This window comes from Hordeum vulgare, chromosome 6H, assembly GCF_904849725.1.
Source record: "Hordeum vulgare subsp. vulgare chromosome 6H, MorexV3_pseudomolecules_assembly, whole genome shotgun sequence".
NCBI lineage: Eukaryota > Viridiplantae > Streptophyta > Magnoliopsida > Poales > Poaceae > Hordeum > Hordeum vulgare.
The window spans coordinates 142,406,795-142,434,282 of NC_058523.1; the positions used below are offsets into that span (position 1 = coordinate 142,406,795).

General features: G+C 41.6%; 8 non-coding genes across 8 annotated transcripts; all 8 read left to right on the forward strand.

Annotated features, from left to right (window-relative positions):
* Window positions 1-3,861: 3,861 nt before the first annotated feature.
* LOC123406642 lies at window positions 3,862-3,961 on the forward strand. Its single transcript, XR_006612304.1, has one exon. It is a non-coding gene; the product is annotated as a small nucleolar RNA R11/Z151 (small nucleolar RNA).
* Window positions 3,962-4,028: 67 nt separating this feature from the next.
* Window positions 4,029-4,128, forward strand: LOC123406641. Its single transcript, XR_006612303.1, has one exon. It is a non-coding gene; the product is annotated as a small nucleolar RNA R11/Z151 (small nucleolar RNA).
* A 240-nt stretch (window positions 4,129-4,368) lies between these two features.
* On the forward strand, window positions 4,369-4,463 carry LOC123406644. The gene has a single exon (XR_006612305.1). It is a non-coding gene; the product is annotated as a small nucleolar RNA Z152/R70/R12 (small nucleolar RNA).
* A 57-nt stretch (window positions 4,464-4,520) lies between these two features.
* LOC123406634 lies at window positions 4,521-4,704 on the forward strand. Its single transcript, XR_006612296.1, has one exon. It is a non-coding gene; the product is annotated as a small nucleolar RNA Z112 (small nucleolar RNA).
* Window positions 4,705-4,758: 54 nt separating this feature from the next.
* On the forward strand, window positions 4,759-4,903 carry LOC123406673. Its single transcript, XR_006612332.1, has one exon. It is a non-coding gene; the product is annotated as a small nucleolar RNA snoR2/U65 (small nucleolar RNA).
* A 44-nt stretch (window positions 4,904-4,947) lies between these two features.
* On the forward strand, window positions 4,948-5,068 carry LOC123406473. Its single transcript, XR_006612171.1, has one exon. It is a non-coding gene; the product is annotated as a small nucleolar RNA SNORD14 (small nucleolar RNA).
* Window positions 5,069-5,163: 95 nt separating this feature from the next.
* LOC123406626 lies at window positions 5,164-5,259 on the forward strand. Its single transcript, XR_006612289.1, has one exon. It is a non-coding gene; the product is annotated as a small nucleolar RNA Z43 (small nucleolar RNA).
* A 121-nt stretch (window positions 5,260-5,380) lies between these two features.
* Window positions 5,381-5,465, forward strand: LOC123406523. Its single transcript, XR_006612211.1, has one exon. It is a non-coding gene; the product is annotated as a small nucleolar RNA SNORD34 (small nucleolar RNA).
* Window positions 5,466-27,488: the final 22,023 nt, after the last annotated feature.

The window sequence follows — 27,488 nt, forward strand, 5'->3', positions numbered from 1 at the left end:
GTGCAAAACTCTGCAGAGTACTCAAACCTAATCGATTAGCCGTGTCCACGGTCATGGACAACTTGAGCCAAAGGAACTGAAGTTATCGGGAATTCTCAACACCATTATAAATACTTGATGAGGGTAATATTGATAACTTGGGTATGAAAACTGGTTGGCGGAACCATCTCATTAACAACCAACAGCGTAGTAATATTTTGCTTTTAGCCCCTCTCTTGTGGTAGGAGAAAACATTGTTTTTCGCTAAAAACTCACAACCCCACCTGCCATATATGCATATAGTATAGATGACATTTTACCCCCTCTCATATGTGACTTGCCAGCATATTCAATATGCTGACCTACAAGGCTGCAACGTCTTATGTTGCAGATATTTCCTCGACGAGTAATAGTACGATTCAGGGTTACGATCCGCACTCAACTTGTCGTTGGTGTTTATTGGGACTCCACTCCCTTGACTGCTTCCGCTGAGATTTTAAGGTATATATCAGTTTTACGCTATTTACATGTGATTGCACTTTGATATATACATTGATGTACTATGTGTGCCAGCATACTGATCCAGGGATGGCACAGAAACACAGGCTTGACTCGTTTTGAGTCGGGTCGCTACAGGAGGCGGCGGGTGTGGCGGCAGGGAGAGGCAACGACGACATAGAGGAAGGGCATGACGACGACGCAAGAGATGGCGCGGCGGCGACAACGGCTAGGTCAGGATCGTGGAGGAAAATGATACCATGTAGAGAATTAGGTTTAAGTTGTGTAACACTCAATATTGATTGGATGCACTAGGCACATATAAGGAACTAGGAGATATACCCAATGACACAATATACATGTACAAATCTCTCCCTAATAATAAAGCAAATAGGGTTTCTGGTCGTCCGTCATTAATATTTTTCTCAAAGTTGACTTAAATTACCCACTGTGCCACCCAAAAGTAAAGAAAAACGATTTGATTTTTTTTAAAAGTCGCGGCGTAGTACTTTATTCCAAGGAGATGTTACTATAGAAACAGCACCGGACTAGTGCTGTAGTGGTTGAGGCATTGCACTTTTAGCCACGCGAGCAGGGTTCGATCCCCCATCTTGCACATGATTCCGTTGTTCTTTTTCATTTTTTTTCTTCTCTTATTTTGTTCTCTTCCTTCTTTATATTAATTCGGGGTTTCCAAATTTCAAATATGGTGAGTTTTAAAGAAACGTTTGAGAAATTATAAAATGCATCAGAATTTAATTTTCTAAGGAAATTATAAAAGTTTCATGGATTCAAAATATATTTGTGTATTTGTAAAACTGTTTGAAATTACAAAACAAAATAACAATTTGAAAAATAAATAGTCGGGAAATAAAATCATGTTCTCGATTTTGAAAAAATGATCATTTGTTCAAAATATATTCGGAAATCTACAAAAAGTGTCCATCAAATTTTACAAAATGTTTACAAAAAGTAAAAAAACACAAATTCTAAAATTTGTTCCTGCATTTTCAAAAAAGTTAAGCGATTCAGAACATGTTTGTTGAGTCAAAAAATGCTCATGAATTCAAAAACTTTTCATGCATTTCAGAAAATGTTCGTACACAAAACGAAAAGTCAAAAAATGTTCGTACAGAAAATACATTTCAGAATATATACACAAAACATATTCGGGAATCTGCAAAAAGTGTCCATCAAATTTTAGAAAATGTTCACAAAAAAGTAAAAAAACACAAATTATAAAATTTGTTTCCCAATTTTTAAAAAAGTTATGTGATTCGAAACATGTTTATTGAGTCAAAAATGCTCATGAATTCAAAAACTTTTCTTGCATTTCAGAAAATGTTCATACACAAAACAAACGTTGGTGATTTTCAAATAAAAATGACAATTCAAAAACTGTTCACCAATTCAAAGCCTTTTATGTCTAGGATTTGATTAGATTTTCGAAAGTCTTTATATGTCTAGACATTGGAAGTAGCTGATGGTCGGTGAGATTTGTTTTAAAAAAAAATCTCTTACGCGGCATAATGACAAATGTGACATGCAGTAGCAAGCTCATAGCCCTTGGATTTAGCGCGTTGAATGCATTGTCATCACATGAACATCACGATCATCATCAAGGAGGGTGGGAGAGAAAGTTAAATGGCAACATGATGAGTCACCATGTTAAAAACAGAGGATGCTCGTATGTGAGGGTACTAGCAAAAGGGCCCGTGCGTTGCCACGGGAGAAAAAAATACCACACGCTTTTAATATTTTTTTATAATCATTTTGATTTATTAAAATAATAAGCTAAATAACTAATGTAGTCAGTCCTATCCTATTTTGGTAAGGAATCAATCCGTCCATTGTTAATTCCACCATGATGAGAAATTGAGCAGGACAAGCAAATCAAAACAAAGAGGCTACGTGAATTGATCAATGATTGTTATCTTATTTCACTCATGGGGTAGAGAATGTGGGATCAGATGACAAACTAAAGGTGGTGTTCCATTCTGTGCCTCTACAACAATACAATCTTACATTCAATACATTCATTCATCAGCAAACAAATCCCTACAAAATAAAATTTCTTATCGGTGCTTGGCACACGGTTGAGGGCATGGGGAGGGGATCTCACCAGATGATGAGTTCCTGCCAGAGGAGGGGATACGATGAGGGGAGCAAGGGTTAGGCGCCTCTATCTGGCCATAAGGAGTCGTCGTTGCCGCGCCATAACCTCGGAGTTCCCCGTGTGAGCCATGGAGGCCCGCCTCCACCTGCAAGTACTTCTCTTCGCCGCGCCTTATCCGCACGCCGTCGCCGTTTTGCATCGAGCAGACGCATCATCCCCGGTAACTGTAGCTGTCGCGTTGATTTGATCTAGAAGCTGTGCTCGAGCGCCGAAACGGGGGCAGCAAGCGGGTAGAGGTACGGCCGCGGAGGCGGGTCGGTTGAGATCGACAACAGTGGTGGTTGAGGTCGGCCGCGACGGCGAGTGGTGTGGCAGCGGCCTGGGCACAGGCCAGGGTAGACCAGGGTCGACGCGATGCGCTCGAGCGCCGCAACGGGGGCAGTGAGCGGGGAGAGGTACGACCGTGGAGGCGGGTGGGTTGAGATCGGCAGCGATGTCGCTTGAGGTCGGCCGCGGCGGCGGCGGCCTGCGCACAGGCCAGGGTGGCCCAGGGTCGACGGGAGGAGGCGATGCGTACGGGTATAATTTTTGCAGCGAATCGTTTTTTCCTTTTGCGTTGCAGATAAATGATGGAGCGCGGGTTGAATAACAAAAAATACAGTTTTTTTTTATAAAAATGCCACGGTGGGTTTTCCGACGGAAGCAATAGCCACTTTATATATATATATATATATATAGGTAGGTATAGATTGTGTCAATCCTTAAAGAAATATTACGCTTATTTGGCTAGCGTATAATGTATATATTTCTCACGTTGCAACGCACGGGCATATTTGCTAGTATATATTCAACAATAAGGAAGATTTTTTTTTCAATGTCAAATAGGGCAAAAATATTTAAGCCAGTGTTAAATAGAAAATTCTCTCTTTAATATATGTATGTTATTGTCCATAATTAGCTCAAGCCCATCCCCAAACTGAACACACACCCTAACCACCCACGGGCCGTATTGAAGTCTAAATCGGCCGACTCTCCCCGTAACACAACCCCGGCCCACGCAGGAAGATCTCTCTTCGTCTCGCACGGCCCCGAAGGGAAACCTAGATCTGTTTCTGCCCCTATATATGTACTGATCCACCCAGAGCAAACGGCGAAACCCAGCCCTGAAGCCCTAGCCGCAATCTACCTCTACTTATATCTCAAGCACATCCATATACTTTTGTTCGTCCATCGATGTATTTTCTTGGTATCATATCATATGAGGGGGATTGCTTGTGATGATTCAGGTCCGAGAGGATCTTAGCGGATTTCGGTGAGGCGGATTCGTTCGCCGTTGATCGTTTCATGTTGTTACACACGCTGAAGCTTTCCTCCCCTTTTAGATTGCCGATACCTGCCTTTTTCCATGAATTTCTTTTCGCTTATCGCAGTAGATTGGCTTGTGATGATTCAGGTCCGGAAGGATCTTAGCGGATTTCGGTGAGGCGGATTCGTCCGCCGTTGATCGATTCATGTTGTTACACACGCTGAAGCCTTTTCCTGCTAGATTTAGCTTTCCTCTGATTTGATTGCCGATTCGTTGGCTTTTCTGGTGATATCTTTTCGTTTATCGAGGTTGTTTTGCTCGTGATGGGTTAAACTCAAAATGACGCTGAGGCGGATTCGTCCGCTGATGATCGAATCATGCTCTTCAACAAACTGAGGCCTTATGCTTCCGACGTTTTCGTTTTAGTTTCCATTCGCTTTCTCTGTTCTTCCATGTTTTCCTGAGATGCAACGCGATGATGATTCATATAGGTTTTCGGCAGTGGTGTCATCTGTCACCGTGAGCCTTCAAACCAAAAAGCGACTTCTCTTTCCACTGAGTGTTGCCTTTGATCTGATGTTCTCGCCTCATCTGCTTTCTTCTGTTTCTTGAATTCATCCTGTCTCGGTGAAGAGCTCTCGGCCATAGGAAGTGCCGTATGACACTGTAAACAGCAGCTGCTTCTCTGCTGCTGCAAGTAGTCGTCCTCTTATCTTAACCTTTGTGGTTTCGTCTGGGACGGAATACCCATTTGCACCAGCTTGATTCAGCTGTGTGCGTGATTTTAAACGGGTCTCTGAGGGGCTTATGGTGCCTTCTATTCTTCTTCTATACTTAATTGTTATGGTGTTTTTGATTGGGCCCGATGCCACGTCTCTGATAGCTACAGCCTTGACCGGAGATGCTACATTGTGCCAACAGAGAGTTCTTGACGTTTCACATTTGATAGGAACCTGTGGCTGTGAATCAGTCGGTACACAGAGCCGATTTTTGTGATTATACTTTTTGGTTACGTATACTTTAGGGTATTGAATTTGGGGTAAATTAATGGTGATGATGATACAACTTAGGCTTGTTTCTCAAAACATTCGCAGTTGCCGCCTAAGAGCTTTCGCCCTGCCAGGCTGGAGAGCTAATGCTGCTAATTCCTTCCTTGGATGTCTGAGCCGTGTTGATTTTCTCAATTTAATCATTTTTATGTCTTTTATGATTCTTGTTTTAGTCTGTTTCAAGAGGATAAGTAGTTTGGTTTGAATTTTGGAGAGGACGGTGAAGATTGATATATGGTCTCGTTCGTCGTAACTGGCAATTGTTTGCCTTGCCGACCATACTGCTATATCACCACCCATATTCTGAGTCCTTCAAATACATGTTTCATTTTTTTTGTTCTTATTGATATTCATTTTTTTGGTGTTTTTTGGCTGATGCCTCATTTGTTTTATAAGTAAAACCAACTTTGTTCTTTTAATTTTATTGCTGTCTTACACCTATGATGAGTTGCGAACTGTATTGCCTACATTGTTTGATCAAAATCTTGTGAGAAGTAATGCAACGTCTGAGGATGAATAAGAAGTGTTGTCTTCTGTAAAAATTGCTATGCTAGTTTTATTTGGCTGATTTCTTCCTTTGTTTTCTGCACAAAACAAATTATGCTGTTTAAATTCTTTATCTTCATACAAAGATGAGTTGTGAACTAATTTGCCTAAATTGTTTGAACAAATTCTTATGTATTTGCCTTGTTATGCTGGGTGTTGATTGCAAGTGCATAACATGATCCAACTGTAATTACTAATGATTAGTCTTTTGCTCCTAGGTGATGGCAATGCTGCTATCTGTAATATGTTTATTATGATTGTAATTGAATTAGTTGCTACAAAAATGTCTATTCAATTGTTAAAGATGCCTGCCAAATTTGAGCAACTTATCTTTTAAGAGCTAGGATTGTTGTAATAACCTGTATGGATCTTGTTTGTTTCATAATGCTAGATCATCAATACGCTGTTGTTAGAATCAAAAATTGTTTGGTAAGGTGTTGCTAGTCAAAATTTACCAGTACAAAAGGAGGTGGCTAATGCTATTTGCCCTCATTGGCCCTGTTTGGATGTTTTGTGAGAACGATGCTCTTCTCCGCATCGACCTTTTGGCGTAGTCGGCCCTCTTGGAGGAGGAGGGTCCCATTGGTCTGGCGTGCTTCGGCCTCCGTATCTGAGGGGAGTCGTTTCCTTCTGACTTCACCCTTCCACGCAACAGTTCAAAGTACAACAACACCGCCAAATTGGAGGATTGGTTGATCGACTACACCATAATTTTTGACATTGCTTGGGGCAACAAGGGTGTAGCCGTTTGCTACGTGCCACTCATGTTGACTGGCTCTGTAAGGACTACCAGTTTCCAGCTGACAATGTCAATTTTTGGGTTGACTTTGAGGAGGCGTTCGTTCGCAACTTCATTGCCACCTACAAGCGTCTTGACTGGCATCATGAGCTGGCCATGTGCGTTCAGAAGCCAATTTCTAGCTAGAGGTTAGAGTTAGTTTCTAGCTCATGACTAACCTTAAACTAATTTAAAGAGGTTTGGATGATAGGGTTAGATTGACAATAGGTGTACTTGATGAAGAGAGGAAAGTGATTTTTTAGTGGATCTCATGAAAACTAGCTCCAATTAACACCTATTATCTTGTGGATGGAGAGAGAAAAATGACTTTTTAATGGGCCCCATGAAAACTAGCTCCAATTAGCACCTCTTAGGTGGATTAGTTTTTTTGAATGGATTAGATGCAACTAGCTTCAATCTAACCCTCATGTTTGGATACTTTAGTGCTATTTGAGCCCCAACTAGCTCAAACTAACTCTAGCCTATGAATTCAAATAGGGCCAAAGTTTACATTCTATGCTGATCAAGGTTGTTAACTAGGCAGACCGTATGCAAATATTATTTTATTTGATTTTTGCTTCATGCAAACATAACTAATATCACGTGATGGAACAATGACTCATGCATTTTGGAGTCTAGTATCTTATATGAAAGGAATGTGTCTCAATTTCTATCAACATGGGTAGTTATGAAACCTTTTATTTTTATTTCTGTCTATGATTTGCGTCAACATGGAATCAAAATCACCATGTGACCGAACCAAGTAGGATTTGGTTTGCTCTTGAAATGTATCAACATGAAATGCGAGATCATCATGAGACCAAACAAGATGGATATGATTTGTTCTTGATTTGTATCAACATGAAGATGGAAGATCACCATGAGACCAAAACGAGATGGCTATTATTTGTTCTGAGTTGTATCAACATGGAGATGCAAGATCACCATGAGACCAAAACAAGAAGGATATCATTTGTTCTTGAGTTGTATCAACATCGAGATGCAAGATCACCATGAGACCAAACAAGAAAGAACATATTTTATTTTTTGAATTGTATCAACATGGGATGCGATCCCATGAGACCAAAACAAGGCAGACATATTTTAATTCTTGAATTGTATCAACATGGGATGTGAGACCACCACACCAAAACAAGAAAGAACATACTTTTGTTCTTGAATTGTATCAACATGAAGTCAAGATCACCATGGGACCGAATCAAGGGCATATTAATTGGGTAACAGTGAACGTATATGAAATGTGTACGGTGAAACTAAAGCATCATCGATGTATATATCTTGATCTTGAATTGTATCAATATGGGATGCAATATTGCCATGAGACCAAAACAAGAGTGACTTAATTTAATCTTGGTTTGTATCAACAAAGGATGCTAGACCCCATGAGACCAAAACAAGGTGTGTTATATGCAGAAACGGAGAACACCAATACTACTTGAGACATGTGGTGCATGAGGAATACATCAAGAAGGGAGCACCCCATGAGACCAAAACAAGGTGTGTTATATGGAGAAACGGAGAACACCAATACTACTTGAGACATGTGGTGCACGAGGAATACATCATGAAGGGAGCACGGAGGCAGCCATGGATTCTCACCTTGCCTTGGATCTTCTTCCGTACGTGTGGAGAAGCAAGATGCAGATGAGCAGCCGGTCGGCGACGACGACGAACGGCCGGCGGCGATGACGACGACGAGACGAACGACAGGCAACGACGGCGGCAAGGGAACGGCCGACGACGACGATGAGCGGATGGGGCGGCAACGACGACGACGGACTGCTTGCTGGATGGATGGATGAATGAGGTGACGGATTGAGTGCTTGTAGATGGCTGGATGAATGAGCTGATGGATTGAGTGCTTGTAGATGGCTGGATGATTGAGCGACCGACCCTTGGGCAGCTAAAATGGCATAGTATTTATAGGTGCGGAAGAGAGAGCAGTAGCTGGCTCTCATTCCGGAAGCGCGCGTCCACGTCTAGATTGTGGGATCATGTTTGCGATCGTGGGAGCGTTTCTGGTTTCGTTCTTTTTCTATTTCTTAAGGACATGTACAATTATATAAAGTCAGCTGTCTAGAAGGGATGTCAACTAAGAGTTTGAATGATGTGGAAGAGAAAGAATCAAGAGAGAGGAAGAGGTCGTCTGTAGAATTCCAGAAAACGGGGGATACAGCTGACCCATCTTCCATTGTATCTAGGCCGCCTGGAATAATGACGGTTTGCTCCTTTCACGATTGATCGAGCAGGTCAAGTCCTTTCACCAAGCTAAGTTCAGCGGCCACAACCGAATCATGGACGTTCCTTCCTTCTCCATGCTACTAACGGCCAGATCCAACAAGATATTTATCAGTTTTTTAGCGTGTGTTTTCTAGACGAGCAAATAAGTTTTAATGTAGGCGTTGTCTTTAGGACTGTCTATTGACGACATGTCAGGGCATTATAGTCGGGTGTTGTCTAAACTATTGTACGTGCCCTAATCACTAATTGTCTGGCAACCTCTAATTAGCCGGTATGGGCTTAATTAGGCCAAGTTCTAGTCAATCGTGTGGGCTCTGGACTAGGTTAGTTTAATATTTGATTAATTTTTATTGAGCCAACATATGGGCTTCTTAACCCAATTTTTTAATTCAATTTTAATGCATGCATGTCATGATTAAGAGGGAGAAATCAATACCGTGTGTGGCTATGTGGGCCATGTCATGCATGTATGCATAACTATTTTGTGTGTACGCTATTCAATGGATCTTTTTTGTGTGTAGCAGATCGATTCTATTACTCGCTTTCTCTCTCAATTATATTTGTGCGTATCCGTTAAGATACAATAATAATTTGATGAGGAACATACTCCAGGATGCTTCGACAATATTAGCGTCGTCTTTTTAGATCATTATCCATCGGCGATGGTGATCGTACATACAAACTAGGTAGCCTCCATTTTTCATAGTAAAATACTTGATGATTGTTCAATTGTTTCGTTGGATTTTATAATTATTAGTTTAATATGTGCATCATCGACGGTTGAAAATATATCGTATATGTATGTCTATCTTTGTCGTTCCTCAATTTGAGTGGTTCATTATATTTTTAAATTGTTTCTTTCCAGTATGAAACTAATTTTGGTTGTTTTGTATTTATATTTTATGTGGTCTATGAATTTTACTTTATCTTGGTCAAAATCCATGTCAACAAGGAGAAGGACCTGCAGCTGACCAGGACTGTCTTCCACGGTATTGTGCCGGGGCAGTACTACTCGCCTATCGACAAGATCCAGCTGGACGTCCTCTTCTGCGACAAGGCGCACTTCCGCCGTGAGCCAATCTGGTTTGAGGTGGTGGACCTCAACAACCCCTACCACGCGCTGCTGGGAAGGCCGGCTCTGGCCAAGTTCATGGCATTACGCCTATCTCAAGATGAAGATGCCTGGTCCCAAGTGCATCATCACTGTTGCCGGCGACTACAAGAAGTCGCTTGAGTGCGCACGCGATAGCAGCCGGCTGGCCGAGGCACTGGTGATCGCCGAGGAGAAGAGGCAGCTGGACCGACTACGTAATGTTGTTTAGGGAAATTGGAACACATTTATATTATTAAGATGTTGCCCATATCTGTGAGAGGTTAGTATCGCTTTAGGGAATTTTGAACATATTCATATTATTAAGATGTTGCCAATATCCCTGAGAGGTTTGTATCAACTATATAATATCGTTTAGGGAAATTGGAACACTAGCAAGCCTGAAGTGGAAGTTGACTCATGGCCTGAACTTGACCAATCTAGAACGGTCCACTACATTGAAATCTAGTTTCTCAAAAAGAAAGATTTGAATCCAAAGAACAATTTTTAATATTAAAATTGCCTTGTGAGACTATCTTATTGACACACTATGTTTATAGTTGTGAAGTATTGACATGTTCGTTGTATAATGAGTTAATTTGCGTCATCACTTTGGTCGAAGCTCTGATGTATTGACGTATTTACACCTACACTGTTGTTATGTTCATAGTTGTGACATATTGACGTATTTTTCACCTACATTATTAGGTGAAAAATCACACCCAAGCTATAAATTTTAGCCATGACAACGAATATGATATGAAAGATCACACAATGTTTTTTTCCATATCCAATCATATGTGATCTTTCACCCAATCTGACAACGAATATAATAGCTCCTAACAATTATAACATCAGAGATTTAGTGAACATTTGGTGTTAACATAAGCCGAGTTGATGATGATTGTTGCCGGTCATCCATCGTTTTTGACCATTAGATTTGTATCCCACGAAAGGAAGTCTTGCCTTTTTGATCATATTGTTGATGAAGAGTCTTGTTTAGAGTAAAACGAGACATAATCCAGATGTAAAGTAAACATTTGTCTTTATTGATGATGATTACACATATATATAGCCCTTGAAGGGTTGTCTTTGAAGGGATGCGAAGCAATCGCCTTGAATAACTTTCCATGCAAGGGCTTGAGGTATTGACGGAAATACAGTTATTCCTCACATAGATCCTAACTATATGTTGAGGGGCCAATGATGTTTGCCAGATGGTAATATCGGTATGCAACTGAATTACCGCAGATGAGAAATACTTGGTAGATTTCGACCATCAAAGATAGATGGGAATAATATTATGCAGTTTGGTCATGAATGTGTAAAAGTGCATGATTCCAACGTAAAGTTGGTAAGTTATAATTTCAAAGTAAAGATTATGTAATGAGCTTAATTCTTTAGATAGGATTCTACCAAACCATTTTGAGTCTAGACAAATAGGATAGCGCAAAACTTCAATCCTAGGGCCAAATTGAAGCCACACAAGGAGAATTGTGCAACTTGTCCCTTTAATTTTCTTGAAATCGATGTAAAGATAACGAGTCAATGGTTTTGTGCGAATAAAGCATACACTTAAGACCATCATGTAGTCTTTTAGAACCACAGAATACTTGAATAGTCTAGTCAATGGATAGGAAGAACCACTTACCTTGACTTGATGCATTCAATGAGTCTGAGTGGTTCAGCGTAGACTTTAAGGGGTGCGGGCCTTAAAATTAGCTTTCCTCTCTTTCAGATGTAGTGCACACAAAATCTAAATATTGTTAGAATTTAGCATCAAAATTATCATAAATTATTGGAATTGCTTGTAGTTTTGGTTTCAACCCAATATCTCAATGACCAAGGAGAGTATGCCAAGTTTGTCATGTACAAGACATTATGGAAAACTATCTTGGGTGCCACATGTGCTACGGGTTTTGTAGTATGTGTAGTACAATTCAGATGATATATAGAGAATGTGCTTGCCATATCCGTGGCATATGGTAAAGAGAAGTTGACTCTTTGTTGTTATCATAAGTTTCGATATGGAAACTATTTTGACAGACACCTCTATAGTTCAGTAGGGTATGAGTTAAACGAGTACCTAGAGGGATAGTAAACACGACTCGAGTTGAGCCTACATATACCTCATTGCGTCTAGCAATTTTAAAATATCTCCTTTCTCTCAGCGAGAGTGGAAACATTGGACTTCCGTGACTATAGAATTTGTGGTGCATATGTCAACAAGGCACATATCATCTTTCATCGGATTGACTCCTATAGAAATCTATATATAGACTTGAAGATTCTCAATATGAAAATCATTGATAGGTATATATAATACATATAAATATATTTTTACCAAAGTGTTGATACAATATATTGTGATATGCAATATATGATGACAACAATAGTCATGTTCATATGTAGATCACTAAGGAGAAATGGACATAAATAAATAGATATATGCATCACAACAATACATGAGAAATGGACATAAATAAATAGATCGCTAAGGATATTGAGGGACTAAATGTAGTCTCCAAACATGTTGGTTATTCAACCTTCATGTTCTTTTTGCTCAAAGGGTCCCGTGACAGCTAGATAGCCTTTTTATTGCTCGGTTTTAGAAGAACATCATGCAAACAAGTGACTTCCATGACGGTGTCAGGTTGAGTGTTTGAAGTGAGTTTCAAACCTATACCCTTGAGGTCCTTTGCGTCCCGGTGGCGTGGCTTGGGTTGCACGTGTTATCCCATGTGATGCAAGACTAATCTTGATGCCCATGACCCATTTAGTAAGTTGTGGCCATTGAGGGCATGAGCCTCGAATTGCTTAGCCATCGATTACTTATAGGGGCAAACCAGAGATAATTAATTTACAGTCAGTAAATAAAGACCATCGTGATTGATGTTGTAATGAACTTAGCAAAATTAATGATTTCAAGAACTTATCTTGAAACCATTAGTGTGAACTTCAAATTGCTAAGTATGACATCTTAAAGATAATCTCCGAAAGGGAGTAGATCTCACAACACTAGGGAGTATATTCTGATGAAATCAATAGATACTCACTCCTAATGCCTTATGTCATGACTTAGCAAAATTGTTGCCGGTCATCCATCGTTTTTGACCATTAGATGTGTATCCCACGAATGGGACTCTTGCCCTTTCCATCCTTCTAACAGTGGGAGAAAACAATGAAACCAAATTTAGTAGGTGACCACTGGCCACTCCCAGTTCCTTTGCTCACTCTTTAGATTTTCATAAAGCTTTGATGAAACACAATTTGATCTACAAACTTCTAGGTCATCTGCTATTCAGATTTTTTATGAACGTGCCTCTTTAAATTGTATAGATTGAGAAAATGTACTTTAATTTAGAGACTATCTTCTGCTCCTCTTTCATTTGCTCGTCTTTTCATATGCTCTTTAGAGCATGTATCTCAAACTTCGTACCTCGAATCCATATAATCCATGCAAAAACAAAATCGTTAGAGATGTTCATGATCTTCGTGTCGGACTCCGGGTAATTGGATGTGCGTGGCAACTCTCGCTCACTTGTTGTACTCACCAGAGGTGAAGACCTCGTTGATCTTGGTCCTTTGTTGCCGGGTGAAGCGCCGATTGGCCTCCACGTACGCCTCATCCTAAATGGACTTGAGCTTGGGTCACCTCAAAGTCTGACATAGCGTCCTCCATGGTGAAGCTCGAATAAGGTCATAATCTCTTATGTGTGTCATGTTACACAACTCAGAAAAAATACGCTTTTGCTAGCGTATAAATTCCATCTTTTTAAAATGATCAAAATCATGTAGAAACTGAAAACATTTATAATAAAAGTAGGCATGGGTATGAGGACTTTTCTTACAACCATATATTTGTGAACGAGATCATTATAATTGTAATTTGTGCCCTTCAAGTCATCCATCGTGATATGCTTGCAACATATAGAAGTGGGGGAATGACGCGGTTGTTTGTCTTTTGCGCGAAAAATGGTTTTACCTATATTTGTAATAGTGATATATTCTAACAGTTGAATATACTGTATCACACGGTAATCGTGGACATATCGTATCATGCATCAGTCCCAAAGTAAGCATTTGACTATGCGGGCATCTGCATTACACTTTAGCCTCGAGCTTCTCTTCATAACTCCCCATTGGTTCGACCCATTAATCTTAAAAGAAGAGGTGATGAGATCAAGCTCAGAATTCTCCGATGAGTTTCTCAAGAGTTGCTCATAACCAGGGGCACGGGTAATCTTGATTTGTTCTTATACACCGTGTAGAGGTTTATGTACTTTACCCGTGATTCCTGATCACACCTTCCTGCCAGTGAACTTCACTTGTGAAGTATCTCAATAGATCAAGACATTACTTTTGGGAAGTAGTCGCCCTCCCAGAAATGATAGACCCACTCCAATCCTACATGCAAGAATTACATGTGTTGATTTGTCACATGAGTTTTTCCGCAACTTACTTGGTCCAGATACAACCTCATGGTCACACATGGCAGCTACTCAACCTTAAGCTCTACAATCTCTTGGAGCCTGGGCGGTCACCCACAAAATACATGGCCACCAAAGCAATGTCGAAGCAATGCCCATATGATTCATTATTAATTAGTAGTTAAGTAGTTAACCATGAGGTTGTATGGTGGAATAATAATTGGTGTTTCCCAACCCATGTTATAGCAGCTAAGCAGGTACTTGTGGGTCCAAGGTCAGGATATAATGAACCTACAATCAGTCTACCGGGTTTTGTGTAGCACAAAGTAAAATCCTATAAAGGGGTTTCCTAGTTGAAAACAACTACAATGCAATACAACATAGAATATATGATCAAAGGTTCCACTTGCATGTATTGAGGCCTCTTCAATCTCACAATGTTGATCAACTTACTCTTGTTGATCAACTTACTCTTTGCTCTCCGTGACAATCTATCGTAAGTAAGGATAAATCATAAACATCCATACAATACAATCAACAAACAAGTGTCAGGGTTAAAACTTATAGTGTTGTGCATGTTGTTAGTGTCACTATGGTGTGAGACCATGTGTCAGGATTAACTCATAAGAGTTTTAAAAACAACATAGTAGTTGTCATTTGGAATGCAAGTGGTATAAGTGTTCTTATGCAAATTTCTATAAGGGTTCCACATAAGGAGCATGTGATGTCAAATTGTGGTTGTGAGATCCAATCGCAGAAACCTTAACAAGAAAGTCAGGGTCTATGAATCTTGGATAGCCAAGTTCATGTTCAAGTTTGAATGAAAATTCAACTTGTTGAGCTTTCATGAGCTTGAATACACTAATGTCCCAAAATTATAATTTGATCTGGCTTTCAATTCATTTTGAATTTTAATAAGGGTTCATCTTATTTGAATTCAAATTGAATTGAGTTCACAAATTGATTTGGTTTCACTAAGTTGAATTGGACTATGAATAATTTCATAATTGACTAAGTTGATTCAAGTTAACTCATGTGCCACTTTGGTGTTCCTAAAGTTAAATTCAAATCCAATAATTACTAAAATTTAAACTAAAGTTAGTTATAAATCCAATAAAACTCATAGTCTATCGATTTGATTTTAGTATAGATAAAATCAAATATAAACATAATAAACATTTGCTAGGGTTTAAATAGTTTCAAACTAGTTTGGGGTTGAACTCAATTAATCTATGTTCATGTTTCCGTAAATTCAATATAAACTCGAGAACAATTTACTAAGTTTAATTTTATTTAGTGAAGTATTTGAATTAAACCTAGGGTTTCAAAGCTTTAGTCAAATTAGGTTTGAATTCAATTAAAATGTTACTTGAATTACGTAAAGTCAAATAATAATCCAAAATATATTTATCAAAGTTCATTCATGGTTTCTGAAATCATTTGTTTCATAATTGTTTTATTTAACAATTTCCTAATTCAAAATAAACCAAACTAGGTTTAATTTTTATGAGAATCCTTGCATCATGTGTATTCTATTATATATATATTTAATTAATAAAATTTGAAATGAAGTGTTTTTTGATGAAAATATATTTCACTAGGTTTAGTTCGCAAAAAGAGTTAATTAATTTCAATTTGTAAATTGCAAGTTATGGCCTATTCAAATTCAAACACAATTTGTTTGAATTTAAATTTTGAAATATTCAAACTCCAAATTACATTTAATGAGGGTCATTTTGCAAAAATGTTCACTAAATTTGGACTTGCAGATATCTAATCATGATGGGGCTTTTTTGCAAAATTGCATTGTAATTTAATTAACTGTTTTTTTTTGCAAATAATGTTTTGGATAAGGCTGTTCACGTGGCAGCTCAGGAATGGACGGTATTGGTTTTTTTCATTTAAAATGTGGGGCATCATATCCGGATCCTACGACCGAGATCGCATACCCCTTTGTTTTATAAAACGATCTAAACATGGCTGTGTGTGCGTGATCGGACGACTGAGATGTTAATTAAATTATGAAATGGATAATACGACATCGATGGTGCTTGGGTTTGGTGCGGTCGACCTCTCTCGTGGTCACCTCAACTAGGGAAGGACAAGCCGGTGATCAGGGCGACGTGGGGAGTCTGAAGATGGCCATGACATGGCCAGGCTCGTCCTCTAGCGATGGAGATGACCGGACGAAGCAGCGGCGGTGGTGCTCGGTTGGCCTTGGGCATTGTTCGTCTGCTCGTTTGGGCGCACACTCGAGAGAGAGGAGGGTTGTGAGAGGTAGAGGAGCTCAAGGCGAGTCGAGAAAAAGAAAAAGGAGGCGACATGGCTCATAGGTGGTGTCGGGATCGCTCGTTGGAGTCCGTGTGGGCGACGGAGTATCAAGCTCGAGCTCGGGCAGTCTTTGAGTGGAGAGGGTGGAGGAGCGAGGCAAACAGAGAGGAAGTGCACGAGGGTCTTGTATGAGGAGTGTGGGGGCGTGAGGGTGGCTGAAGCCATGTGGGCGAGGTGGGGGTCGCTTGGAAGAGTTGGGAGGAGGGGGATGACAGGTGGGGTCGGCCTGTCGATGGGGGGAGAGAGAGAGGGTGCGTGGGGATGGGTTGGGTGGCTGGGTTGATTAGGTGGGCTTTGGCCTGGCTGGCTGGTCTGGATGGCCTTTTTTCCTTTTTCGTCATTTTTCATTTATGTTTTATTTTATTTTCTTTTCTTGTTTTATTCTAAAATCAAAACAAGTTTGATTTTGGTTTTTCTTTCATCATATGACAGTTTCTAAATTGCGACTGGAACAATTAGAAATGTTTGAACATTTTATTTGGGTAAATTTTAGACAATTATTTTGTACACTTATTCTTCTTACTTGAATTTGAGTTTGGTTTTAAAACCAAAGTTGTTTCAAATTCATTTCAAAAAATAGGCAGAGGGTCTAGGTCATTAGTTGGACTTGTGGAATTCTATGTCGTGCCAAATTCAAATGCAAAGCTAAATTTGATCAATTACTTTTTTTTAAATTGGTTTCAGAATGATTCCAACTCAAATTATTTTAGGGAATTTTAATTTTACTTGGATGTTCTTGGGACTTAATTAGAAGTTCTTTGCCCAAGATACCTCTAGGGCTTGGGTCCCAACTATGGTTAGCTAAGTTTCTACTCATTTCCTTAGTGTTTCACCCCTTCTAATCAATCAACCAAGAAATATTAGCTAACAAGCAATCAAACAATATTTTTTATTTCCATGTGAAAGTTTTAACATACCAAATTTAGCAAAAATCTGGATGTGACAAATTACCACCCTTAAAAGAGATCTCGTCCCTAGATCTGGACATGTTAGCAGAAAGGTTTGTGTTTTGGGTTCATTTTAAATTCCGTCTCCAAGTCCAGGGTCTGTCTTTTGGGATATATCAATACCATGTGTACCTTGGGATCCGTGGTGTTGCCATTGTTCTACTCTTCATGTTGTCTCAACATAATTCTGTCGTTGGTAGCTCTGTCCTCAAGGATTCCTTGTAGTTGGTGTCCGGGTTGGGTTCCTTACGTCTTCTGGAACTATCAGTATGCTCACGGCTTCTTGGGTTCCAGGTTACTACCACCCTTAAAATATTTTTAAGGTTGGGTTTTTTCACATCTTCGTACTCCTTGGTTAAGACTGATCATCCTTCAGATTATATAATTACGATCTCATCTACCGACTCATCGGGTCCTTTGTCCTTCTTTCCGTGTGGTTTCAATTGCATTTGCATTTCCATACATGCTTATACCATCTACTACCATCTTCCATCCTTCTATGTGGAGAAGTTCTACGAGTGTACGATTCGTGAGTTTCCTATGGATTTTTGGGCAAATCATCTATTGATCCTCGTGTAATGTTTTGTGTCTGTACCATCTATCCTTTACTCATGACTTCCGAGTTCAAGACTATATGTACCATCTTTCTTCATTATGGTTCCTCGGATAAGGACTATCTACCATTCTTTCGTATGAGTCGTGGGTAAATTCCGACGATGGTTCTGGTGGTCCTTGGCGTTTCATCTTCCCACCCATGAGTCTCAAAATTCCATATCATGGGGTGGTCTTCTGATATATGGATCCTTCCGGTTTTTTGTTGGCTCTTTCTCATCGTTTCACCTACGTCTAACAATGATTGCCTTTTACGAGGTCACGTACTATTCCAACTAGGGTCTTTGGCTTGCACCGATTCTTGTCTATAGGTGTTCCACTCAAGACTATCCGCTCCTCATATTATGAGGAATAATAAGAGTAGACGTCATGGAGATCAACTCATGGCATACCCAAATCATTACCAACCACATGGTTTGGAAATCTTCGTATCCTAATACTAGGTATTTCTGGCAAAATTTTCCTATTATCCTTTTTCTCCGTGTCTCAACCGTCATCCATGTGTCATGATTTTCATTCCGGTCGGTTGCTCTTGCATCACACATATTTCTCCCTAGGGTGGTTTTGATAATTGATCACCACATATGCATCATTCGACTAATATGTTTTTCCAAGTATATTTTAGAAAATTTCGAAAGATGCTTTGGCTAACGGCTTATGTGGAGATGCCCCTTGACGCAAGAAATGAATAAGATTGGCTCAAGCTTCAAGCTAGAAGACTCTTCATTTTATATTTGTGAGAAATCACTTTTGAGCCATAGGAAAGCCAATACTATTAAGAGGGGGTGAGGTATTAAACTGAACTGATTGCTCAAGTGCTCAAAGTTAGTCACCAAAATACTCAGTCATTTTTCCCACATAACCATTCTGTTCAATTCCACATACTCAAATTCGGTGCCACCAACTTTCATATTTCGGCTTCACCGAGTTTGACCTCAGATAGAAACCCTAGCCATTCCCACCAAATTGATGGAACCGAAACCATATCGGTGCTACCGAGTTCAGGGTGGCCAACTTTCTGTTGCCTCGGTACACAAAATCAGAATTTCCGAGTTTGAGTATTGGTGTCACCGAGTTTGGTCATCCGACATTAGCCACCTTTTCGGTGCCACCGAGTTGCGTATATTGGTCCCACCGAGATTCAAAAGTTACTGCCTTTTGTGTGAGTCGGTACCACCGAGTTTATGACTTAGGTGTCAACGAGTTTGCCACTTTAGGTGTAATGGTTGGATTTTGTGTGCTACCTATATATACCCCTTCACCCACCTCTCATTCATGGGAGAAGCACTCAGAACACACACTTCATTTCTAGATCCATTTTTCTGAGAGAGAGTCACCTACTCATATGTTGAGACCAATATATTCCAATGCAATCATTTGAAACTTGATCTCTAGCCTCCCCAAACCGCTTTCCACCAAATCAATCTCTCCTAGCCATGCCTATTCTGTGAGAGAGTGATTTTGTGGTGAGTAGACTATCTTTAGAAGCACAAGAGCAAGGAGTTCATTGATCTACCACATCTATTACCATCTGGAGGGTGGTGACTCCTAGATTGGTTCTGTGTCACTTGGGAGACTCCTACTTCGTGTTGTGGAGTTGAACCAAGATGTTTGTAAGGGCAAGGAGATCGCCTACTTCGTGAAGATCTACCGTGAGTGAGGTTAGTCCTGTGTGGGCGGAAGCCGTGGTGGAATAGACAAGGCCGCTTCTTCGTGGACCCCTTGTGGGTGGAGCCCTCCGTGGACTCTCGCATCCCTTACCATGAGTGGGTTTAAGTCTTCATTAACATGGATGTACGATAGCGCAACCTATCGGAACCATGCCAAAAATCACCGTGTCAACCTCATGCATTTGATCTCCCAACCTCACTCCTTTACTTTTTACACTTGCATGTTTTACATTCCGCTGCTACACTCTTAGAACTGCATGTGTAGGGTGTACTTGACTTGCTATAACTGCCAAAATTGCCCCTCAACCGAAATTAGGAAAATGATTTTTTTATCTTGTCTAGTAGTCTAATCACCCCCCTTTAGACATACCTTCGATCCTACAAGTAGGACCAGAGCTTTGGTCTCCATTGCATTGGTTTCACAACCTAGGAGAGTATGGCGTCTAGTGAGGGAAATTATCACCGTAGAGGTCCTTACTTCGATGACACTAATTTTGCTAGTTGGAAGCATAAGATGAAAATGCATATTCTTGGCTTTAATCCTCATGTTTGGGGCGTTATTCGTGTTGGTGTGCAAGGTCACTTCTTTGGAGAAGGGCATGAACCGGATCGTGATGCGACAACTGATGAACTGAAGATGTTGCAACTCAATGCTCAAGCGTGCGACATCATCTTCAACTGTCTATGTCCCGAAGAATTCAACAAAATCAGCCACCTTGAGGATGCAAAATAAATTTGGGATACTTTGATCGATATGGACGAAGGTACTGATTCTGTCAGAGAATCTAAGTTGGATGTGCTTCAAAGTCAGCTTGACAAGTTCAAGATGAAGGATGGTGAAGGTGTCGCTGAAATGTACTCTAGGCTAGATCTCATCATCAACGAGATTGCCGACTTAGGAAGGAAAGAGATGACCAACAAATTCATCATCAATAAGATACTTAGAGCTCTTGATGGGAAGTATGACATCGTGTGCACATTGATCCACATGATGCCAAACTACAAAGATCTCAAGCCAATTGAAGTCATTGGTAGAATTGTTGCCCATGAGATGTCACTCAAGGACAAAGATGTGACAGCCCCAGTGCACCCCTTGCCTTTTATGTAACCTTTCCTTGTATTGCACCGATATGTCCCAACCGTATCTATAATTTCTGCTTGTTCCATGATCTATTGGGTGACATTGTTATATGTTTTGCTACACTTTTATATCATTTTACATATATTTAGACTAACCTACTAACTCAGTGCACCTAGTGCCAGTTTCTGTCTGCTCATGTCTATTTTGGAGGGGCTTTTACCCAATTTTCCGAAGCCCGAAAAAATCCAGAAAAAATATATAAAATATCAGTGAAACAGAAGCTTCCGGATCATCGAAGGAGGGCCAGAAGGGGGGGGGGAGGGGCCTCCCAGGTGGCATGCTGGCGCGACCAGGCCCTAGGTCGCGCCAGGAGGTCGCCTGGGTGGGTCCCACCTCTTTCGGTGCCCTCCTTTGGCCTATATTTAGACTCTCGAGAGGAAACCCTCACACACTTTCTGGAATCGCGAATTTCTCCATCGTTCCGCTGTAGCAGCGCTTCCGAGATCGGGAGTGTCACGAGACCTCTTCCCGGCACCCTGCTAGAGGGAGGATTGACCTCCGGGAGCTTCTCCACCGCCATGGACGCTTCCCGGACGTGCCGTGAGTAGTCCTCCTTGGACCATGAGTCCATGACCAGTAGCTATGTGATGTCTTCTCTCCAATCTTGTGCTTCAATCGTTAGTCCTTGTGAGCTGCCCTACATGATCAAGGCATCTATGTAATTCTCTTGCTATTGCTATGCTTGGTTTGTTGGGATCCGATGGATTATGATATTATGTTCAGATTTTTATGAGTTATATATTTGATTATCCTTTTATATCATGTTCCTTAGTGATTCATGCATGTTCTCCGTTGCTTTTTATTGCTTTGGCCAAGTAGTAGACCGTAACTCCAAGAGGGAGGTTATGCATGATTGTGGGTTCAGGCCCCTCGATGTCTAGCTTGCATGACAGAAACATGAGACTAGGGGATGTGCTTGTTGCCACCAGGGAAAAAACAACAGTGCTTGTGACCACGGTTGCAAGGATTGTTTACCTTACGCATAGTTCGTTAATGCAGTTGTCCGTTGCTTTGAGTTTACACTTTGGGTGGGGCTCGCAACTTAATACCGGAGAGATGTTCTGGATAGATATCTTAAGGTGGATGATTAGTAAGTAGATGCTGGTGAATAAACGGTCTACTTGTCTTGGCGTACTGCCCATTACTATTGAACCTCTAACTATCAAGGAGCATAATTAGCATTGCGGTGTGATCATAATTCTGTCAATTGCCCAACTGTGATTTGTTTACCCTAGCATAGTTGTTTATCGTCTTTTGGGAGAGAGATATCACTAGTGAACATCATGTGACTCCGGTCTATATGACCGTCATTGTATACACCTCCATCATTTACCTCTTTCATTTACTTTTCCGTTGCAATCACCATTACTTTCCCGCTTGTGTTTTGATCCTTTGCAGACTACAAGGCCGGAGAGATTGACAACCTCTGTGTACTCGCTGGGAGCAAAGTTATTTGTTGTGTGTGCACGTCCACGTATTCTGCTAGCGCCAGGGTGGAATACACCTACTTGTTGAGCCTAGGAGTCCTCCTGGTTCGATAAACCTTACAGTCTCCGTGTAAGGGAAATTTGCTGCTGATAACATCTCCACCTTCCACTTGGGGTAACCAACGAGGGGCGAGAAGTATATACATCAACTCGTCATCAAGCGAATTTCTGCCGCTGTTGCCGGGGACTCCAGTCTTCAAGATAGGGGAGTTGCACACTATCTTTTACCTTTGCTTTTTAGTCTTGTTAGTTTGCTTTCTATTTTTTGCTTTAAAGTCTTATACCAAAAACCACAAAAAAATTAGTTGCTTTGCTCTTGCTTGTTGCCGCCGCTATGGGTTCCACTAAAAACACCAAGTTGTGTGACTTCACTAGTCACAGCAACAATGACTTTATCTGCACTCCTATTGCTGCTCCCGCCACTGGAGCCACGTCCTATGAGATTCAACCTGCTTTGTTGAACCTAGTTATGAAGGATCAATTCTCCGGTGCTGGAGATACTGCTGCTTTGCACTTGAACAATTTTGTTGAGCTCTGTGATATGCATAAATATAAAGAAGTAGATGGTGATATTGTTAAACTTAAGCTTTTTTCCTTTCTCCTTGAGAGGAGGAGCTAAAGTGTGAGTTCAATCTTTGCCTACGAATAGCGCCAGGGTGGAAGATACCTACTTGTTGAGCCTAGGAGTCCTCCTAGTTTGATAAACCTTACAATCTCCGTGTAAGGAAAATTTGCTGCTGACTACATCTCCACCTTCCACTTGGGGTAACCAACGAGGGGCGAGAAGTATATACATTAACTCGTCATCAGGCACCTTCCAACTTGGCATGTTGTGGTTGATATGAATGAGATAGCTTCCTTCTCTTGTGCATAATAGCATCGTATCATTTCATCTTGTTGTTTTGTGTTGCACCTTTGGTGATTGAAATTGTGAGTGCTTTGTGAGTGTGGCATTGTGATTGTTGTGTGATTGGGTGCATCAAGGATTCTTCTCAAAACCCCTTTTGTTGCACTTGGTTTCAAAACCCTTTCTTCCATTTATTTTGTGGCAGTTTAAACCTTTCTGTTTTGACCCAATAAAAATGTTCCTCCTCTTTTAAAAACATTCTTATTATTTTTGGGGCAACCCTCTGATTTTTATTTCATATTCTCCTTTTGTTTTATTTCAAAAACAGAGTCTTTTGTTTTTAAAAGGCATTTAATTTTTACTCTTATAAAATGCCCAATTATTTTTATAATTGGGGCATGATTTTAGAAGCCAAAATATATATTTTAATTTGCTAAACTATTATTCTTTTAGCCTCTGGAAATCTTCTTTCAAGTCCACCCTCATTTTTTCCCATGTGCAAGGCCTTGTTTGCTTTGTTCTCGCTGTGAGAGAGAGTGGCCGGCCCACCTGGGCTTTCTTCGTCGCCGCGACCCAGTTATCCCCTACACTGGCTCTTTCCAGCGTAGCTTGCATCGGGCCTAGCGTCAGCCTCCTTTCTTCCTCTCTCATTGTTCCTCCTTTCCAGCTCCCTCTCACACCGTCGACGTAGAGCAGCGAGCACATGGCCACCGTGGCAGCCATGACGACCAGCGCTCGGGCTATAAAGCTTCGACGTCCGTGCCCCTCTTCCTAGGGTTTCCCTCTCCTCCATATCCTCCGCCGCCTTCCTCTTCCTTCTTCCACCTCTTCTGTTCCTCTGAAGATCAGGCGCAGGTAGGTTCAGAGGCAGGAGGGTTGCCGTCATCGCCGCGTCCCCGTCGATGCGTGCGGCCTCGAGCTTTTCCTCGAGCATGTTCCAGGGAACGCAGGGAGCCCCCGCATCCCGTTCCCGCCGCTAGGGTGGTCGGAGGGCCACCACACCGACGACCCCGTGCTCGGCTCCGTCGGGCGCCTAAAGGAGACTTTGCAGCGCCCCAGCGTCGATCCGCTTCTCCGTGCCCCGATCTCCTATCCGAACCCTCCGGTGAGCACCTCCCTTTCCCCATGCGTCTCTGTCTGCGCGTAGCCCTCGCCAGTAGTCATCGTAGCCGCCTCACTTCACAGGTTAGGAGCAAGCTTCGCTCGAGCTCGTCGCCTCCGGCTTGCCCTGCTTCTTAGATCTTCGTAGCCCCGGGAATGAAACCCCCTAGGGTTCCGGCACCCCCGCCAAACGTTCCTAGCTGTCGCTGTTGTCGCATCGCTCGCCGGCATCGATCCCCTCCTTCCGATCTGGAGGTAGAAGAAGGGCCCGTGGAGTTAGCCTATTGGGGGACGAATCCCTTCTGGTTTAGACCCCCCTAGCCGAGTGGCTCCAACGCCACGCCTCCACCATGGGGGTCGTGGGTTCGAATCCCCCTGGCCTCCTTTTAATTTCGGTGTGGTGTGTGTGTTGTGTCTTGTGTTGTGTGTGTGTGTGGGCTGACAATGGGCCACACGGGCCCACGTGTCATCCAGTGAGGGGCCCCTGGCCACTGCCAAGTGCATCCCCTCCTTATTTTTTTGGTTTATTTATTGTTTGTGTTATTTTGTGCTAATTAGAGATATTTCCATTTCTGGAATATGTCCAGATATGGACTTGCCAAATAGGACAGGCTCAAGAACAACCCTGTTCTGGACACAGCAGTTGTTTGATTCTGTGCCATTTTTCTTTTATTGTTTGTGGTGTTTTTATGAATGCAACATACGCAGTATGATTTGTGGATTTGGGGTAGAAAATCCCAAGGAATCCAATGTTGGTATTGGAATATGGTTTTGGGCATTTATGTAGAAAGTCACCTTGTGGTGAGGTGGCAATAGTTTTTATCTGTGGGTGGTTATGTGCATGATATCAGGTTGTGCTTGCATGCATCATTATGTGTGTGGCATCATCATTTTGCTGGTATTTCTTTCCTGCTTGTTTTTCTGGGTAGCTTTGGGGGCCGGAAACGAGTTCGAAGAGTCCGGTGAGTTCGTGCACGAAGATGAGGATCAGTTCCACTCTAAAGAAATCACACGCAAGATGATCGTGACCTTCACACCGTTTGTAGCTTTGTTATGCTTAGTGCTGTGTTTCTTTTGTTACATCTCCGCTGCCTACCACATGATATATAGGCCGTCAAACATTGCCATGAAACCTCAAAGACCTCCCCTCCTAGCAAATATTGTTTGGCTAAGTTAGGCTTGCTCAACCACTACTTGTTAGCTTTGCTAGCTGCAGGTGCCAGTCGGTCGATGTGATAACATGGGCAATTTGATATCATCATATTTAATTGCTGTTTAATTAATGCACCTATATACTTGGTAAATAGCAGAAGCCCTAGCCTTTTGCCGGGTGATTTATTCCGTTGTTGCCGCCTTAGTTTCGGCGATCGGTGTTTTATTCCATAACTGAGCGCTCCTAACATGTTCGGGGTTGTTATGGGGACCCCCTTGATAAATCGTTTAGTGTTAAGGCTTGTCTGGCAGGACCCAACTTTAGTGTAAATTTGGTAACAACTTAATAAAAGCATAGGGAATAGCTACCCCGAGGAATTAATCAACCCCCCTAGGCCAGTGCTCCTCATGAGTGTTGGTCCAAAATGGGCAGACTGCAGGGCCACTGCGAGGAAACTCGAGGTCTGGTTTTCCCGTACCCTTTCCCATTCGTCATGTCCTGAGAACAAGATACACAGCTCCTATCGGGATCGTCGACACGTCGGGAGGTCTTGCCGGACTTGTCTTACCTTAGCAATATGTCTTGCGCATTGGGATTCCTGTGAGACTTTAGGTCTTCTCAGAGTTGAGGTTTTCCACTAAGGAGTCCGACGAGATCATGAGTTTTGTGGTAGAGGATTACTATGCGGCCTATGGTAATTCGTGATCGACTAGTTGGAGCACCCCTGCAGGGTTTAATGTTTCGGAAAGCCGTGTCCGCGGTTATGTGGCAAACATGGATATTTTGTTAACATCCGGTTCTAGACAACTTAAAGTAATTCAAATAAAACTTGCCAACTTTGTGCGTAACCGTGACTGTTTCTTTCAGAGCTCCTTCACTGATCGAGAACACGGTGGGGTTATGAATGCCGTAAGTAGGTGTTAAGGATCACTTAGTGATCATTCAAGTCTTCAACCATCTTACATAGACCACCATAACTTATTTGTTGTTCTTCGTAAGTTAGCCACTATATACATGCTTAGGATGCTGCAAACTCAAACACTTAACCCCACCTCACCTATTTAACTTAGTTAGACTCGATACCAAGGTCATGAGATTGTTGAGCCCTCGTGGCTCACAGTTACTACAAACACCCATAGGTACAGGTACCCGAGATGCAGGTATTCCCGAGGATACCCAGCTGAGGTGGGAGTTCGATGAAGACAGTGGCAGGGTGTATGTGACGTATCCTGAGGACTACAGGCGCATGGTCATGATCGTGGGACTTGCAAGATGGGATAGCATGATTTTGCCGTTTATCTTGTGCGTAGTCGGACCATGTCTTATGTATGAATAATGAATGCTTGTGTGGATTGTAATTTAGGATCTGGCGAGTGTAAGCCGAATCTTACACTCATCTCTCTATTTATGTAATGTCAATGTTATCCTGCTTGTGATACGCTTAGATGTGACCCTTTCCCCTTTTGAGGCCTCACCCCCAAATAAGGAAAGTGCCGCATCTTAGTCGTTACAAGTTGGTATCACAGCCTTACGACCATATGAGCCTTTGATTGATCGAACTTGGCCGAGTTGAGTCTAGCAAAAACTATTTTGAGTCTTAGATATATCGGAGAGTAGTTTTTTCTCTCCTCTTCTATGCTCTGGTGAGGTTCACGACTTAGGAAATTTTAATTCTACTCCTCTTCTCGCTCAATTTTTTTTAGGATCATGCGGATATTTTTGGAATCTATATGATACCGATGTGACGGAGTTCTGTCTTGGTGCCTCCTGATGTGTTGATTTTATTCTGGGGAGTTGAGCTCCAAGGAATTCTTGAGCACAATGTTATCATTCAGATTTCTTAGTATCTCAGGACGAGGGATGTTCGAAATTGCTTCAATGCTAGTAGTGGCGAGATAACCCTGACATCCTCAATACTGGTGCAGAGAGTTGGGGAGTACTGCCATACTTTGTATCGTTGTGATTACGAGGGTCTGAGATAGATGAAGTTCTGAGATTCTGGTTATGTGTTGACGGGTGTGATACGCTGGACGGGTTAGTATATGAGTTGAGTGATATATTACTCCTTGTATCCGTGGACCAGATTGCATGACCAGAAATTTCGAGAGTTCTTAGGTGGGAACTCAGGTAGTTACTTATAGGACA